This window comes from Schistocerca serialis, chromosome 5 (assembly GCF_023864345.2).
Source record: "Schistocerca serialis cubense isolate TAMUIC-IGC-003099 chromosome 5, iqSchSeri2.2, whole genome shotgun sequence".
Taxonomy (NCBI): Eukaryota; Metazoa; Arthropoda; class Insecta; order Orthoptera; family Acrididae; genus Schistocerca; species Schistocerca serialis.
The window spans coordinates 289,138,696-289,155,953 of NC_064642.1; positions in this window are offsets into that span (position 1 = coordinate 289,138,696).

Sequence of the window (17,258 nt, forward strand, 5' to 3'; positions counted from 1 at the left end):
AACCTTGAAGAACGAATCTGAGTTCTTCCAGCATGTAATTCAACATTTAATTCTTACAGTGTCTGGTTATCTTCCTATACTTTTGCATACTTTCTGCCATTCTCATTTATTCACATAATGCATATGAAAATGATACCACAATGTACAAAACACAGTAAGGCAATTCAGCCAGTTAATACTAATAGTGTATTTTTACAATATGAAATTAGTTTTCTCTGTCAAATATTAGAAGTTGTGTGCCAAAAAAATTCACTTTCTAGTTTTTATTATCTGTTTCTCCATGTCGCTATAGCGCTGTTGGGCATTGTTTTTATTGTGTTTAATTCCAACTGATACCTTGTGTATAAGTATGTATAACAGCCATATTATTAATAGATGAAATCAAAAGTTGTAATGGCACCAGGAAACTCTGTGTAATACCATTTTATTTTTTTGTGATATCAATTTATATGAACATTTTCAACAAATGACAAATGCAAGGAGGATATTCATTTTTTTAACAACTTTTGTTTCAAATCTTGCTTGAGAGTACTTGTGTTTTAGATCTCACATAAGAAGGACATATAATTTTTACTCTTATGTCAACAATGACTGTTGTAAATGATATGTGTGATAAAAATGCAAAAGGAAAAATATGTATTATGAGTTATAAAAGATCCAAGATTTTTTTAAATTTCTATGTAGGACTTAAACCTTCAATTGTAAGAAGACAAAGTAATTTCTCCCATCTGGGAAAACATCGGCTAATCATCAAGATTTAATGGATGGACTGTATGACCGGCAACCACAGGACCATTAGAGGTAACTTAATAATGATGTCTATTAAATATATATGTTTGTAATAGCCAGAATAATTGACTTTTGGTTAAGCACCAAGTTGCTGCAAAATACGGTTTGTGTGACTTTGATAAGTTACATTGTATTTTTCTTACATTGTGAGGAAGACTGTTCATGGCAGCAAATTTAGTTTCAACAAGAATACATGCATTAATTCCAGTACTGCAAGTATTAATTATCTCTCATTATGTAAATTTCATACCGATTCATACACTTTGTGTTAGCTTTTGGGGTGCCTACCAGCACGGTTATTTTAAAATTGACCAATATCGAACTCAACTGGTGACCAATTTTCCAGGACCAAGTCATAGCTAAACATGAACAGACTTTTTCTAGTGAATGTTAAACATAAAATCGAAAAAAAACTTGTCATTATTGTCTAAAAGAAAAACTAATTTTTGGCAATTTTCTTACTGCATGAATACAAGTGTAACAAAAGCCATTTGATACGAAAATGTGCATAATATAAAAAACATGAAGCAGAGAATTAAAAAGACCAATTTATCGCCAACGGGAGACATAAGTGAGTTGTTTGACTACACAAAGAAGGTAGAGAATTTAAGCAATAGCTTGTGTGATTATGCTTAGTAGCGCCTCTCTTGTCGTATTTAGCTTTCTTTCCTGTTTCCTTATCAATCCCCTAGCAGAAAATTTATTAATCAAAAGGAATCTAAAATAATACCTAACTTTGACTCTTCAGTGTAGTATAAATTATTATGAAAATTTCAATCATTTGTGTCATAATACTTTTTGACAAATTAACAAGAATTTATAGAAACACAATTTCATAGGAAATTGCAGATTTCAGGTGTAAAATTTATTTGCATAAAAAATTTTCTACTGACATTTGTAAAATTTTTTGGTAATTGCTAGCATGACAAAAATGGCTGACCAAAAATTGTCCATTGTTGATTGTAATACAGAAGCTGCAATCGGCCAAGATGGCGGTGCATTGTACAAACAAATAAATGAAAACGAAATGCCAACCACGCAGCTAGCAGAAAGTCAACATGTATCAGAGAGAGAAGTAGGTCAGGTTGCTAATATTCAACACTAACTGTGCCCAAGACAGATGCACATAATAGTTATACACATCTTGTCACAAGCCTGATAGCGAGCACAAGTGAAGATTGTACAATTCATAATTTACCTCCAGCAGCACCTACAACACATGCACAACCGTCACACAATACTCCGCACAGTTGTAATAACACACCGAAGTCAGATAATGCCGCATGTTTAACAACCATCTTTGCTGATGAAGGGTTGCTTAGACATAGGCAGTTTCCCATGTATTCAACAGATGGAAAGTGGATGAACCCGATAGTTTTTATCAGTGCATTACGCAATGTATTTCTGCGTAATTGGACAGAGGCTCAAAAAATAAGATTTGCTGTTGGTTACACCCAAGGTGATGTTCTTTTGTGGGCCACTGACATGGCAGAACATTGTCACAGTTACGAGCAATTTGAATGTGCTTTCTTAGACATGTACTGGTCAGAAGCCATTCAAGAAAAGTTAGGTTGTTAAGTCTTTAACACAGCTCCAATTCATAGTAAGCATGGAAGATTGCAGGGTTATTTCAAAAAGAATTTGAATAAAAACAGATATTGGACTAATCCTATATCACAGGTGGACATAATGAAGATATTAAAGAGTCGGCTTCCACCACACATTAGGGAAAGATTAGTAACTATAGCAGAACACAGCATTGAGTACTTTTGTCAGTTTTGGATTCCACTGGCCTGATTTATAAGGAGGCACTATGGCAACAAAAAGCAGCAGATAAACAAACACCTCAACCCATCTTTGGAAACCAATCTGTAAATAATAATGTTAGTACCCAACATACATGGAAACCGTATCTGACACAGTACATACAGAAAGGGAGTGGATATGTCAATGGGACAAACAAAAGATTCAAGTGAGGTTATCAGAACAAGAACAATTACAACGGACAATCCAGTACAAGGCTATTCACTGCCAGTAAATAGTAACAGCCAGCCATTGCACTGGCACACTGTCTGCAACAGTCAAATACCGCACGCTGTGCCACAGCCAACCTCTGGACAACATAATAGCGTGAACTATAATTCCATGCGAAAATGGGTCACGCGCAGCCAATGACATGAATTGGTGTAACACAATACACACTGTACTGCTCACTGAAATTACTCCAGTCATCGAGGTCAATGCAACTGCACCAGGGGAAAACTCCAATGGGTCACTGTGAGGCTCCACACTCCTGAGCAGGTAGGGAGATATGACGAACAATGTGACATGAAAGATGATTTATACCGACATGAGGAGGATGTTCAAGAAAACTTGTATGAAGAGTAGGTACAGGCAGTTACAAAGATAAAGATATTTAACATGGAAGTACACTTAGTTTTAGACACAGGTACAATGACTAACTTAATGTCAACTGAATTTTTCCAAGAGTTAAAGAAAAGAGGTAAAATTCCCACATTCCCAGTGCAGAATTGTAGAATACAGATGGCCACCGAAAAGAAATCAAAAGCAGTGAAATTACAAGCACTTATTCCAGTGAAAATTTCCTCACCACTGACAAATTAATAGTAAATTGTTTGAATGAGATGGACACATGTAGGACTTATAAGACGCAAATTGATATAGAAAGTGGTAAATGCTACTTCACTGTAAACGAGCACGTATTTGCTGTTTATTTAATAAAAACCTCAGACAAGAAGGTCAAGCAGAAGTAGGAGTCTGATGTAACAGTTCAGTCTGTATTTCCTATTGTAATGTTTGGAAACACTCACTATAATGAACAGGTGCTAGAATCTGATGTAAACTATGAAATGGTAGAACAAAAGGTGAGTGAGCCCAGCACCTTAAATGAACAGAAGCAACAGGAACTTACAGGTCTGTTATTAAGTATGCACATGTATTTAGAAAACAACCCAGAGTTATTAAGGATTATCAGTACAAAATGGATTTATTATGCCTCATCATATTCCATTCCTTGGGCGAAAAGAGAGGCAGTGTGAGAAGAAGTCAATCGAATGATTAAATGGGGAACCTTTCAACCTTCCTTTTCACCTTATTGTAGCCCCATATTGCCCTTGTAAGTAAACCAGGCAGGTCAGTAATATTGGTTCTGGATGCTCAAGGTATTAACAAGATCCTAGTACCAGTTTGAATCAGACCTGACAATCTGGACCAACAACTGTTGAAGTTCCATAATACATGGTATTTTACCGTATTGGACCTCTGAAGGTCCTACTGGCAAATCCAACTCCATCCAGAAGGTAGAAAGTACACAGCTTTTGTATGTGGTGGTAGAAACTTTGACTACTGCATCCTGCCATTTGGTCTGAATATAAATGCAGGTGTTTTCATTGCAGCATTAGACAAAGTATTAGGACCAGAGCTACTTCACAAGGTTATGGTCTATGCTGATAACTTGTTAATCACAACGCCCACTTGGTCAGAACACATTCAGCTGATTGAGAAAGTTTTACAGCGTTTTTTAAAATATAGGGTGACAGCCAATTTCAAACAGTCTGACTTTGGCGGGGGAGAAGGTAAAATTTCTTGGTCACATTATCTCTGAACAAGGTATCCTCCCTGATACTTAGAAACTTGACACCATATGCAGTTGTCCTGCACCGACGAACAAGAAATAAGTTTATTTAGGATTAGCATCATTCTTCCATAAGTTCATACCCAAACAACTGATGAACAGTGACACCCTGATTAATTTATTACACAAAAACAAACCATGGCTATGGGATGACAAGTGCCAAGAGGATTTCAATAATGTTAATGAGGCAAATATACTTAGTCACCTGGATAAGGAGAAAGATGTCTGTCTGTCCACAGACACCTTCTCGCAGGGTCTGAGGGCATGTCTGTTCCAGATGAGAGAGGAAGACGTTAAGATATTGCCAAAGGTAATTAGATTTGCTACCCGCACATTAATTGATGCAGAAAGATCATCCTCTGCATCAGAATTAAGGTTTGGCAGAATTAGAAAGTCTGGGAATTCAGATAATTTGAGTACTTTTATGGGGTAAGAGTACAAAAGTATATCGTGATCACCAATTCCTTTCATTATTGTTGACATGCAGATGACTGCACAGGAGATTGGCAAGGTGGTGTCAATATTTGCAAGAATTCAACTTCGAAATTATTTATACCAACGGCAATCAGAACATCATTGCTGATGCTCTATCAAGGTTGCCTCAAGGTCTAGATGAATTTAGTGAAGTTTTGGTACAGGATTCTGAAATAAGAACTCTTCTTATGCAAAGTAAAGTACCACAATCTGACTACAGTAAGTTTTGTAAAGAAATGAAAACCATGCAACAACAGAACCTAAGATGGATCAAAGTCAGACAAAAACTAACACAGGAAGGCAACAAACAGGTAAAATTGTGGTACAGGGAATATAAGGGTGTTTTATTTCATCGCAAGCATCCCGACTCACAACAATGGTGCATTTGTCTTTCTGAGAAGCACATTGAGGAATTCATAGTGTACATCCACGAAGTGTGGGGACACTACAGGGTAAGTAAATGTACCGATGAGATAGGTAAACATTGCTACTTCCCAAATTTGAGACGACGAGTACGTCAGGTACTACAAAAATGTATAGTGTGTCAGAAGGCAAAACATTCTAACTCTTCCAAACATATTGAGCTTCACCCAATTTTAACTTAGAGCCCTCTAGATTTAGTGTCTCTAGATGTAGCGGGGCCCCTATCCAAGATGCAAGGGTGGAGTAAGATACATAGTAGCACTATATGATGTTTTTACAAAGCATATTGTGATGTACACTGTACATAGCACAACAGTGACCTCGATCAGGAAAACGATCAAAGAAGATTACATGAGGAGGATAGGAAAGCCACAATTTATACTTAATGATAATACCTCATATATTATAGGACAGAAATGGAAGCAATTTGTGACATCACAGGATGTAAAACAAATCTTAGTATCAAGATTCCACACCGAAGCATCACCTGTAGAAAGAGTATTCAAGGAATTTAATCGGTTCATAAGGATATACACACCACACGCACACATGAAATGGGTAGAATAAGTCACACCGTTCATGCCAGGTCATTAACAAACTTACAAATTCTTCCACTGGTTTCACAAAAATGAATTAATGTTGTAGGCTAGACAAAAGGACAAATGGGAGTCACCACTACCAAAAATACCAGCAGTGGAAATGACCTTGGAGAAAAAATTAAACAAGCAGTAATCACACTGGAAAACAGGGCTGAATATAGGAAAAAAATCTCTGATTGGAAGCTGAAGGGTTTTACACAATTTACTGAGGGCCAACAAGTTCTGTTATGAACACATCCTAGGTCAACAAAAATAGGGAAGTTGAACAAGAAGTGGCAATTACTTAAATCAGAACTGTATATAATTTCCAAAGTCTCATATTCCAGAGCTTATCAACTGATTTGTGAGAGGACTGGTTGAGACAAAGGTCTCTATCTCCACAAGGACTTAAAGGCATTTGTGGAATAAACATTGCTGACATAAGTATTTTAACTGAAAATGACTGTACATAATAGTAATTTAATTTCTGTTTTCTTTTGAATACTAGTGTTAAGGAAACATGTTTGGATATAAGAGACTTTTACTTGTATTTTGATAGTAGCAGCTAAGTGAAATTGAGAGGGCTATTATAATAAAGCAGTGATTTGCTTGACATGAAGAGTGGCGAAGCAGAGCATAACTTGTGATGTATGCTGTGGTGTAATTATAATGTTGAGGGGAAAGCAACAACTCGCACGAATGCACATGTAAACACAGCCACAGGAGATTTAATTATTAGACAGCTGACATGATAAAAGACTGACAGTTAATGCAATTAAATGCAACTTGCCCACACACATATTTATAGGAACTGTATACATATAGGAAGAAAGAAGGAATAACTATAAATTTAAGGTTGACTACATCTATGTTGAACTAAGGAAATATACAAGAGACTACGAGTAATATCTACATTAAATGATAATGCTAACCTACTATATACAGGTATGCACAGATGTTTACAGAAACTGAACTACAGGACATATAACAAATAATTAAGGATATGTGTGATGACAGCTGAGATGACAGCAGGATACTGAGATAGGAGCACAAGTATCTCACACTTTATGGAATTTTGTAGATACTTTTCTTTGCAGGGTATAGGTAAGTGAAGCTGGTGATGTACTGGGTGGAACAGGCAAATAAAATGGTTGCATACTGACATAAAAGAATGACTGAATCAATGTCCACTGAGCTACTACACATTTAGTTTTAAGTTTTTCTTTTCAGCGACCTGTGGAATGACACGGTGTGAAAGAAGAGATGATAAGCTTTGAGAGTGGCATGGTACCATACAAGTAACAGGCTACACCTCAAGCAAATAAAATTTAGTTGTAACAATGGGTGTGAATGAATGATTCAAAGTATCAGCAGTAGCAGTGCGGTAAGTGACAAGTGATATAGGTTTGATGCTACCGAACAAATAAAGGGCCAATCTACACACAGGGTACAGGCCGACCTACTCACAGGGTACAGTCTGCTTCAGAAATTCACAACACCCATTTTTCTCTTTATAACATGTATATATGTATATGAAGGTATTCATCAAAAACAGGATTATTCCTACACATTGAATGACAACAAAATTTATGGCAATTAAACACATGTCATGAGTATTTAAGTTACCCGTCGTCTGAAGTAAACAGTGTCTATTTCAGGTAGTAGGAACATAACAAGAGTCTATCATGAGAACAATGCTGATTGAGAGTTTTCTTGTAACGCGATATAGCCGGCCGGAGTGGTCGAGTGGTTCCAGGCGCTTCAGTCTGGAACCGCATGACTGCTATGCTTGCAGGTTTGAATCCTGCCTCAGACATGGATGTGTGTGATGTCCTTAGGTTAGTTAGGTTTAAGTAGTTCTAAGTTCTAGGGGACTGATGACCTCAGATGTTGCGTCCCATACTGCACAGAGCCATTTCAGGGCAGGATTTGAGAAAGTCATATACCTGCTGAAGAGCCACATTCAGAGTCTGATCCAGTCCCAGGAAGTATCCTGTCACAAGTGGGGCACTTTTGGGGTTCTTCTGTGACGTTCTGGGTTTGAGAGGATGAGGAAGTAGCTCTGGTTATTTGCTTCTGTACCAAGTCGGGAGGGTAGTTGCGGGATGCGAAAGCTGTTTTCAGGTTGTTGGTGTAATGGTTCAGGGATTCAGGACTGGAGCAGATTCGTTTGCCATGAAGGCCCAGGCTGTAGGGAAGGGACCGTTTGATATGGAATGGGTGGCAGCTGTCATAATGGAGGTACTGTTGCTTGTTGGTGGGTTTGATGTGGACAGATGTGTGAAGCTGACCATTGGACAGATGGAGGTCAACGTCAAGGAAAGTGGCATGGGATTTGGAGTAGGACCAGGTGAATCTGATGGAACCAAAGGAGTTGTGGTTGGAGAGGAAATTCTGGAGTTCTTGTTCACTGTGAGACCAGATCATGAAGATGTGTGTATTCAACAATGCTTGGTTTAGTCCAGTCTCATTCATTATTGTGCCCATGCACATGGCAAGTAGTTGGTGGCCACACACTGGGATTTAAAAACTGTTTTGTCCTCACCGAATACTTCTAACTCATGCATGTCCATTTCACTCAGAGTGAACCAGTGAAGTCATCATGTGTTGCACCATGCATTCCTCCACAAACAATTTGTTCATTTCTTGGAAATAATGTGCACGCTTGGTGTAATTTTGATAATATGACAGAAGACTACAATTTTATGGCCTGGGACCATTGTTTAGCCATTGTAATGTGCTCATTCAGTGGAGAGGAAATCCATCAATCAGCCCCTGATGATATGCTAAGTTCCTTATAAAGCACTTCGTCATTTGACCAGAGTTGAGTGTAGTTTAGTAAAAATTTTTGTAGGTTTGCAAATGCATACTAAGCATCAGCGCACTTCACTTTTGAAAAAAAAAAAAATCACTTTTACACAGGTTCCTTGCCAAATTGCCACCCAATTCTATTAATCACTTATTTTGTATATAAGTGTCTGATTTCTTATGCTGTTGTTGTTGTTGTTGTTGTTGTTGTTGTGGTCTTCAGTCCTGAGACTGGTTTGATGCAGCTCTCCATGCTACTCTATCCTGTGCAAGCTTCTTCATCTCCCAGTACCTACTGCAGCCTACATCCTTCTGAATCTGCTTAATGTACTCATCTCTTGGTCTCCCTCTACGATTTTTACCCTCCACGCTACCCTCCAGTACTAAATTGATGATCCCTTGATGCCTCAGAACATGTCCTACCAACCGATCCCTTCTTCTAATCAAGTTGTGCCACAAACTCCTCTTCTCCCCAGTTCTATTTAATACCTCCTCATTAGTTATGTGATCTACCCATCTAATCTTCAGCATTCTTCTGTAGCACCACATTTAAAAAGCTTCTATTCTCTTCTTGTCTAAACTATTTATCGTCCATGTTTCACTTCCATACATGGCTACACTCCATACAAATACTTTCAGAAATGACTTCCTAACACTTAAATCGATACTTGATGCTAACAAATTTCTCTTCTTCAGAAATGCTTTCCTTGCCAGTCTACATTTTATATCCTCTCTACTTCGACAATCATCAGTTATTTTGCTCCCCAGATAGTAAATCTCCTTTACTTCTTTAAGTGTCTCATTTCCTAATCTAATTCTCTCAGCATCACCCAACTTAATTCAACTACATTCCATTATCCTTGTTTTGCTTTTGTTGATGTTCATCTTACACCCTCCTTTCAAATCACTTTCCATTCCATTCAACTGCTCTTCCAAGTCCTTTGCCGTTTCTGACAGAATTACAATGTCATTGGTGAGCATCAAAGTTTTTATTTCTTCTCCATGGATTTTAATACCTACTGCAAACTTTTCTTTTGTTTCCTTTACTGCTTACTCAATGTACAGATTGAATAGCATCGGGGAGAGGCTACAACCCTGTCTCACTCCCTTCCCAACCACTGCTTCCCTTTCATGTCCCTCGACTCTTATAACTGCCGTCTGGTTTCTGTACAAATTGTAAATAGCCTTTTGCTCCCTGTATTTTACCCCTGCCACCTTCAGAATTTGAAAGAGAGTATTCCAGTCAACATTGTCAGAAGCTTTCTCTAAGTCTACAAATGCTAGAAACATAGGTTTGCCTTTCCTTAATCTTTCTTCTAAGATAAGTCGTAGGGTCAGTATTGCCTCACGTGTTCCAACATTTCTACGGAATCCAAACTGATCTTCCCCAAGGTCGGCTTCTGCCAGTTTTTCCATTCGTCTGTAAAGAATTCGCGTTAGTATTTTGCAGCTGTGGCTTATTAAACTGATAGTTCAGTAATTTTCACATCTGTCAGCACCTTCTTTCTTTGGGATTGGAATTATTATATTCTTCTTGAAGTCTGAGGGAATTTTGCCTGTCTCATACATCTTGCTCACCAGATGGTAGAGTTTTGTCAGGACTGGCTCTCCCAAGGCTGTCAGTAGTTCTAATGGAATGTTATCTACTCCCGGGGCCTTGTTTCGACTTAGGTCTTTCAGTGCTCTGTCAAACTTTTCATCTAGTATCACACCTCCCATTTCGTCCTCATCTACATCCTCATCCATTCCATGATATTGTCCTCGAGAACATCGCCCCTGTATAGACCCTCTATATACTCCTTCCACCTTTCTGCTTTCCCTTCTTTGCTTAGAACTGGGTTTCCATCTGAGCTTTTGATATTCATGCAAGTGGTTCTCTTTTCTCCAAAGGTCTCTTTAATATTCCTGTATGCAGTACCTATCTTCCCCCTTGTGGGATAAGCCTCTACATCCTTACATTTGTCCTCTAGCCATTCCTGCTTAGCCATTTTGCACTTCCTGTCAATCTCATTTTTGAGACGTTTGTATTCCTTTTTGCCTGCTTCACTTACTGCATTTTTGTATTTTCTCCTTTCATCAATTAAATTCAGTATCTCTTCTGTTACCCAAGGATTTCTATTAACCCTCGTCTTTTTACCTATTTGATCCTCTGCTGCCTTCACTATTTCATTCCTCAAAGCTACCCATTCTTCTTCCACTGTATTTCTTTTCCCCATTCCTGTCAATTGTTCCCTTATGCTCTCTCTGAAACTCTGTACAACCTCTGGTTTAGTCAGTTTATCCAGGTCCCATCTCCTTAAATTCCCAACTTTTTGCAGTTTCTTCAGTTTAAATCTGCAGTTCATCAATTTCTTCATCATCTGCAGAACTAGTTGGCATATAAACTTGTACTACTGTAGTAGGTGTGGGCTTCATGTCTATCTTGGCCACAATAATGCGTTCGCTATGCTGTTTGTAGTAGCTTACCCACACTCCTATTTTTTTATTCATTATTAAACCTACTCCTGCATTACCCCTATTTGATTTTGTGTTTATAACCCTGTATTCACCTGACCAAAAGTCTTGTTCCCCCTGCCACCAAACTTCACTAATTCCCACTATATCTAACTTTAATCTATCCATTTCCCTTTTTAAATTTTCTAACCTACCTACATGATGAAGGGATCTGACATTCCAAGCTTTTTTTTCCTCCTGATAACGATGTCCTCCTGAGTAGTCCCTGCCTGGAGATCCGAATGGGGGACTATTTTACCTCCGGAATATTTTCCCCAAGAGGACGCCATCATCATTTAATCATACAGTAATGCTGCATGCCCTCGAGAAAAATTACGGCTGTAGTTTCCCCTTGCTTTCAGCCGTTCGCAGTACCAGCACAGCAAGGCCGTTTTGGTTAGCGTTACAAGGCCAGATCAGTCAATCATCCAGACTGTTGCCCCAGCAACTACTGAAAAGGCTGCTGCCCCTCTTCAGGAACCACATGTTTGTCTGGCCTCTCAAAAGATACCCCTCCGTTGTGGTTGCACTTACGGTACGGCTATCTGTGTCGTTGAGGCATGCAAGCCTCCCCACCAACGGCAAGGTCCATGGTTCATGGGGATGCTGTTACTCTTCAAAAAACCTTTATTTACAGAGTCAGAATTTTGATTCATTCATATATTACATATCATTGCTGACATTGCCATCACACTTACTTCATAAACAGCCGAACAAGTTTAGTTTGTAAATAATAGGCTTATTTACATTCACATTATAGAATAAATATGCGTAACCTCAGTTACATCGATCATTCTTATGTATATATATACATCCATATGTTTGTGTACCACAAAACTTTGCATAAGAAATATTATACATAATTTCTTTCACATTATTCATGGGAGCTTATTTTTTATTTATGGGGCAGATGGGAAGCATCTTCATTTACTTTGAATACACTATGCGCTGCTTGTGTAACTACGTTTAGCATTGCCTCAAGCAATGAAGGAAGGAATCTATTTGAGTACAGACCCATCGGATTACAATGGAATGGATGTAGAACTCATTTATCCTTCATGAAATCCTCCCCACTCCACCAAGAGTGTCTTTCCCCCATCCACCTAACCTTCATAACCTCTTTGTTCATCCCTATGAAATCCCCAAACCGCCTTCCCTACCCTCTGGCTCCTACCCTTGTAACCACCCCTGGTGTAAAACCTGTCCCATGCACCCTCCCACCACCACCTACTCCAGTCCGGTAACCCGGAAGGTGTACACGATCAAAGGCAGAACCATGTGTGAAAGCACCCACGTGATTTACCAACTGACCTGCCTACACTGTGACACTTTCTATGTGGGAATGACCAGCAAAAAACTGTCCATTCGCATGAATGGGCACAGGCAGACAGTGTTTGTTGATAATGAGGATCACCCTGTAGCTAAACATGCCTTGGTGCACGGCCAGCACATCTTGGCACAGTGTTACACTGTCCGGGTTATCTGGATACTTCCCACTAACACCAACCTATCCCAACTCTGGAGATGGGAACTTGCCCTTCAATATATCCTCTCTTCCCATTATCCACCAGGCCTCAATCTCCGGTAATTTCAAGTTGCCGCCACTCATACCTCACCTGTCATTCAACAACATCTTTGCCTCAGCACTTCTGCCTCGACTGACATCTCTGCCCAAATTCTTTGCCTTTAAATATGTCTGCTTGTGTCTGTATATGTGTGGATGGATATGTGTGTGTGTGTGTGTGTGTGTGTGAGTGTATACCTGTCCTTTTTTCCCCCTAAGGTAAGTCTTTCCGCTCCCAGGATTGGAATGACTCCTTAGCCTCTCCCTTAAAACCCACATCATCTTTCCCTCTCCTTCCCTCTTTCCTGAGGAAGCAACCGTTGGTTGCGAAAGCTTGAAATTTTGTGTGTGTGTTTGTGTGTATTTTATTGTGCCTATCTGCCAGCGCTTTCCCGTTTGGTAAGTCATGGAATCTTTGTTTTTATACTAAAAATATACTATATATATATATATATATATATATATATATATATATATATATATATATATATATATATATATAAAAACAAAGATGAGGTGACTTACCGAACAAAAACGCTGGCAGGTCGATAGACACACAAACAAACACAAACATACACACAAAATTCAAGCTTTCGCAACAAATTGTTGCCTCATCAGGAAAGAGGGAAGGAGAGGGGAAGACGAAAGGAAGTGGGTTTTAAAGGAGAGGGTAAGGAGTCATTCCAATCCCGGGAGCGGAAAGACTTACCTTAGGGGGAAAAAAGGACAGGTATACACTCGCACACACGCACATATCCATCCACACATACAGACACAAGCAGACATATTTGGTCTTTAAATATGTCTGCTTGTGTCTGTATGTGTGGATGGATATGTGCGTGTGTGCGAGTGTATACCTGTCCTTTTTTCCCCCTAAGGTAAGTCTTTCCGCTCCCGGGATTGGAATGACTCCTTACCCTCTCCTTTAAAACCCACTTCCTTTCGTCTTCCCCTCTCCTTCCCTCTTTCCTGATGAGGCAACAATTTGTTGCGAAAGCTTGAATTTTGTGTGTATGTTTGTGTTTGTTTGTGTGTCTATCGACCTGCCAGCGTTTTTGTTCGGTAAGTCACCTCATCTTTGTTTTTATATATAATTTTTCCCACGTGGAATGTTTCCTTCCATTATATATATATATATATATATATATATATATATATATATATTTACTTACTTATCGCGAATGGACCCAGAAGGATCACGCAAAGCTTTCTGACGTCGTTTCTTTCATACTTCTTTCATTCGTTCTCCATGTTTTCTTTTTCTTTCTTCTGTCCATTTTGTTCCTGGTCTCTTTAGTGCTTCCTTCTCCGACAATACAATCCACTTTTCCACCTTATTTCTAAAAGTTTTTCTATCTTTGACATCTTTAAGTTCAATATTTGCTTTTTGTAAATCTAATTTTACTTGGCTAATCCATGGTGTTGTTGATTTGACTTTTTCTATGCAAGTGAGAATTCTGTTGGTGAGTCGTGTGGGGGGGAAGTCTAGTGACATGTCCATAAAATTTTAATCTTCGCCTTCTTATGTCTGCTGCCAGGTTTGATATAGTTTCCGTGGTTCTTCTTGATTGTATCCGGTATCCTTCTTCTGTTAATTTTGGACCTAAAATCTTTCTCATAATTTTGCGTTCTTCTTTTAGTATTTTTTCTAAATCACATTTTGTGTGGAGTGTGAGCGTTTCACTAGCATATAGTGCTGCTGGCTTAATTACTGTGCAGTAGTGTCTGATTTTTGTGTTCGAGGAGATGCATTTTTTATTGTATATTTCATGTGTCATACCATATGCTCTCTTCATTTTCTGTTGTCTGATCTTCTGTGCAACTTTCTCTCCTCCGGTTGGCTCCAAAATTTCACCTAGGTATTTAAAATGTTTTACTCTATTTATTTTTCCATATTTTGTGTTCAAACTGTGTATATGGAATTTCGTACAGAAAAATTCTGTCTTTTGAAACAAAATTTGTAAACCTACTTTATCCGCGCATTCCTTAAGGATCTCTATTTGTTTGGTGGCGATTTCTTCATCATCTGCAAGTATGGCCAAGTCGTCCGCGAATGCTAAACAAGATATCTCCACGTTGTCTTTGGTTATACCAAGATGGATTGGTTTCCAGTAGGATTGATTTTTTAATTCTTTTTCCCATTCCTTAATGACTTTATCCAGGACTATATTAAACAGAAGTGGATATAGCCCGTCGCCTTGACGTACTCCAGTTTTTATGAGAAAAGGTTCAGAGATTTCTCCCCTGAATTTAACTTTAGATACAGTGTCTGTCAGTGATTCTTTGATAAGCCTTAGTGTTTTGGAGTCAAGTCCAAGTTCCTCTAAAATGTTAAACAAAGATTGCCGGTCAATTGAGTCATAGGCTTTCTTAAAATCTACAAATGTACAAATTATGGGGGCATTTCTAATTGCTTTGTGTTTTAATATTGTCTTTAAATTAAATATTTGTTCTATGCATGAGCGACCGGGGCGGACGCCTGCTTGATAATCATCAATTTGGCGTTCCAGCTGCTCTTGTGTTCTTTTCAGCAGGCATGTTGAGAGAATTTTGTAGATGACTTGTAAAAGTGAGATTCCCCTGTAGTTATTGACATTTGTTCTGTCTCCTTTTTTATGTAACGGGTGAATAAGGGCACATTTCCAATCCTCTGGTAATTTTTCTGTTTCCCATATTTTTGTTATTATTTTTGTGAGCTCTTGCAACATTTTTGGTCCTAGGTTTTTTAATAGCTCTGCAACAATGCCATCTTCGCCAGATGTTCTATTATTTTTTAAGTTTTTAATGTGACATTTGATTTCTTCCTGTGTTGGTGGTAATGAATCCGGTTGAGCGTTGGCACAGATTTCTTTGGGAAACCTTAAACTAGGTTCTGGGCAATTTAGTAGGTTAGAAAAATATTGAGCCAATACTTACCAGTTTTCCTGGTTTGTTAGGGCTAATTTACCATCTGGTTTTCTCCAAACATAAATTTTGAGGGATATATCCTCGTATTTTATCTGCGAAAGTTCTGTAGAAGTCTCTTTTATTATAGTTTTGGAAATTTTCTTCTATGGCATCCAATTGTGCCTTTGTGTACTTCCTTTTTGCTTGCCAAATAGATTTTGAAACCTGTTTTCTAACCTCGTTAAATAAATGTAGACTTTCTTGTGATTTTTTACTGTTATATTCTTGAAATGCCTTTTTTCTCCTTTCCAATGCATTTTCACAGTCTGAATCCCACCAAGGGTGTTTGAATATCTTTTTCAAGGGAATAGTTTCCTTAGCTATTCGCGTGATTTTAGAATGAAATTCTTCCCATGTGTTTGCCTTTTCCTTCTCCCATTCTTCTTTTACTTTAGATTCTTTAATCTTCTTGGTGTCATATTTCTGTATTTCTGTTTTCTTCTGATGACTTCTTCGTGCTGTAAACTTGATTTTAATTCTAGTTAGGTAATGGTCTGAATCAATGTTTGCTCCTCTGCGTACTTGGACGTCGTAAATTTCTTTTTGTACTGGGTATGAAATCGCCACATGATCTATTTGAAACTCGCCAATTTGTTGTATAGGAGATCTCCATGTCTTTTGTTTTCTTGGACATTTTCTTAGAGATGTTGACATTATCTTCAGGTTATTCTGCTTACATAGTTCGATGAGCCTTGTACCATTGTTATTGGTAAATTTATGTGCAGGATATTTGCCTACGGTTTTTTGGTGGATTTTCTCTCTACCAATTTGGGCATTAAAATCGCCGAGTAGAACTTTTGTATCATCTTTTGGAATCTTGGCCATTATATTCACCAAATTTTCCCAGAACTTTTCTGTTTCTATGGGGTTTTTCTTGTTGTCTCCGTTTGTGGGAGCATGAACATTAACCATTGTGTATGTTTTGTTGGCACATTGTAAGCGCATCGTCATTATCCTATTATTTATGGGAGTAACTTCCTTGATGGAGCTGAGCACGCTCTTGTGTATGATAAACGCCATCCCGAGATGGGGGGCTCCTCTTCCGATTCGTTTATCCGTCTTGCTCTTAAAGATGCCATAGTTGCCATAATCTGATGTTTCTTCATCTGTAAAACGTGTCTCCTGTAAAGCTAGTATTAGTATCTTTTGCTTTTCAAGTTCTGTTGTAAGGTTTAGAAGTTTTCCTGGTTGGATTAATATATATATATATATATATATATATATATATATATATATATATATATATATATATATATATATATATATATATATATATATATATATATATATATATAAAAAACAAAGATGATGTGACTTACCAAATGAAAGTGCTGGCAGGTCGACAGACACAAACAAACACAAACATACACACAAAATTCAAGCTTTCGCAACAAACTGTTGCCTCATCAGGAAAGAGAGAAGGAGAGGGAAAGACGAAAGGAAGTGGGTTTTAAGGGAGAGGGTAAGGAGTCATTCCAATCCCGGGAGCGGAAAGACTTACCTTAGGGGGAAAAAAGGACGGGTATAC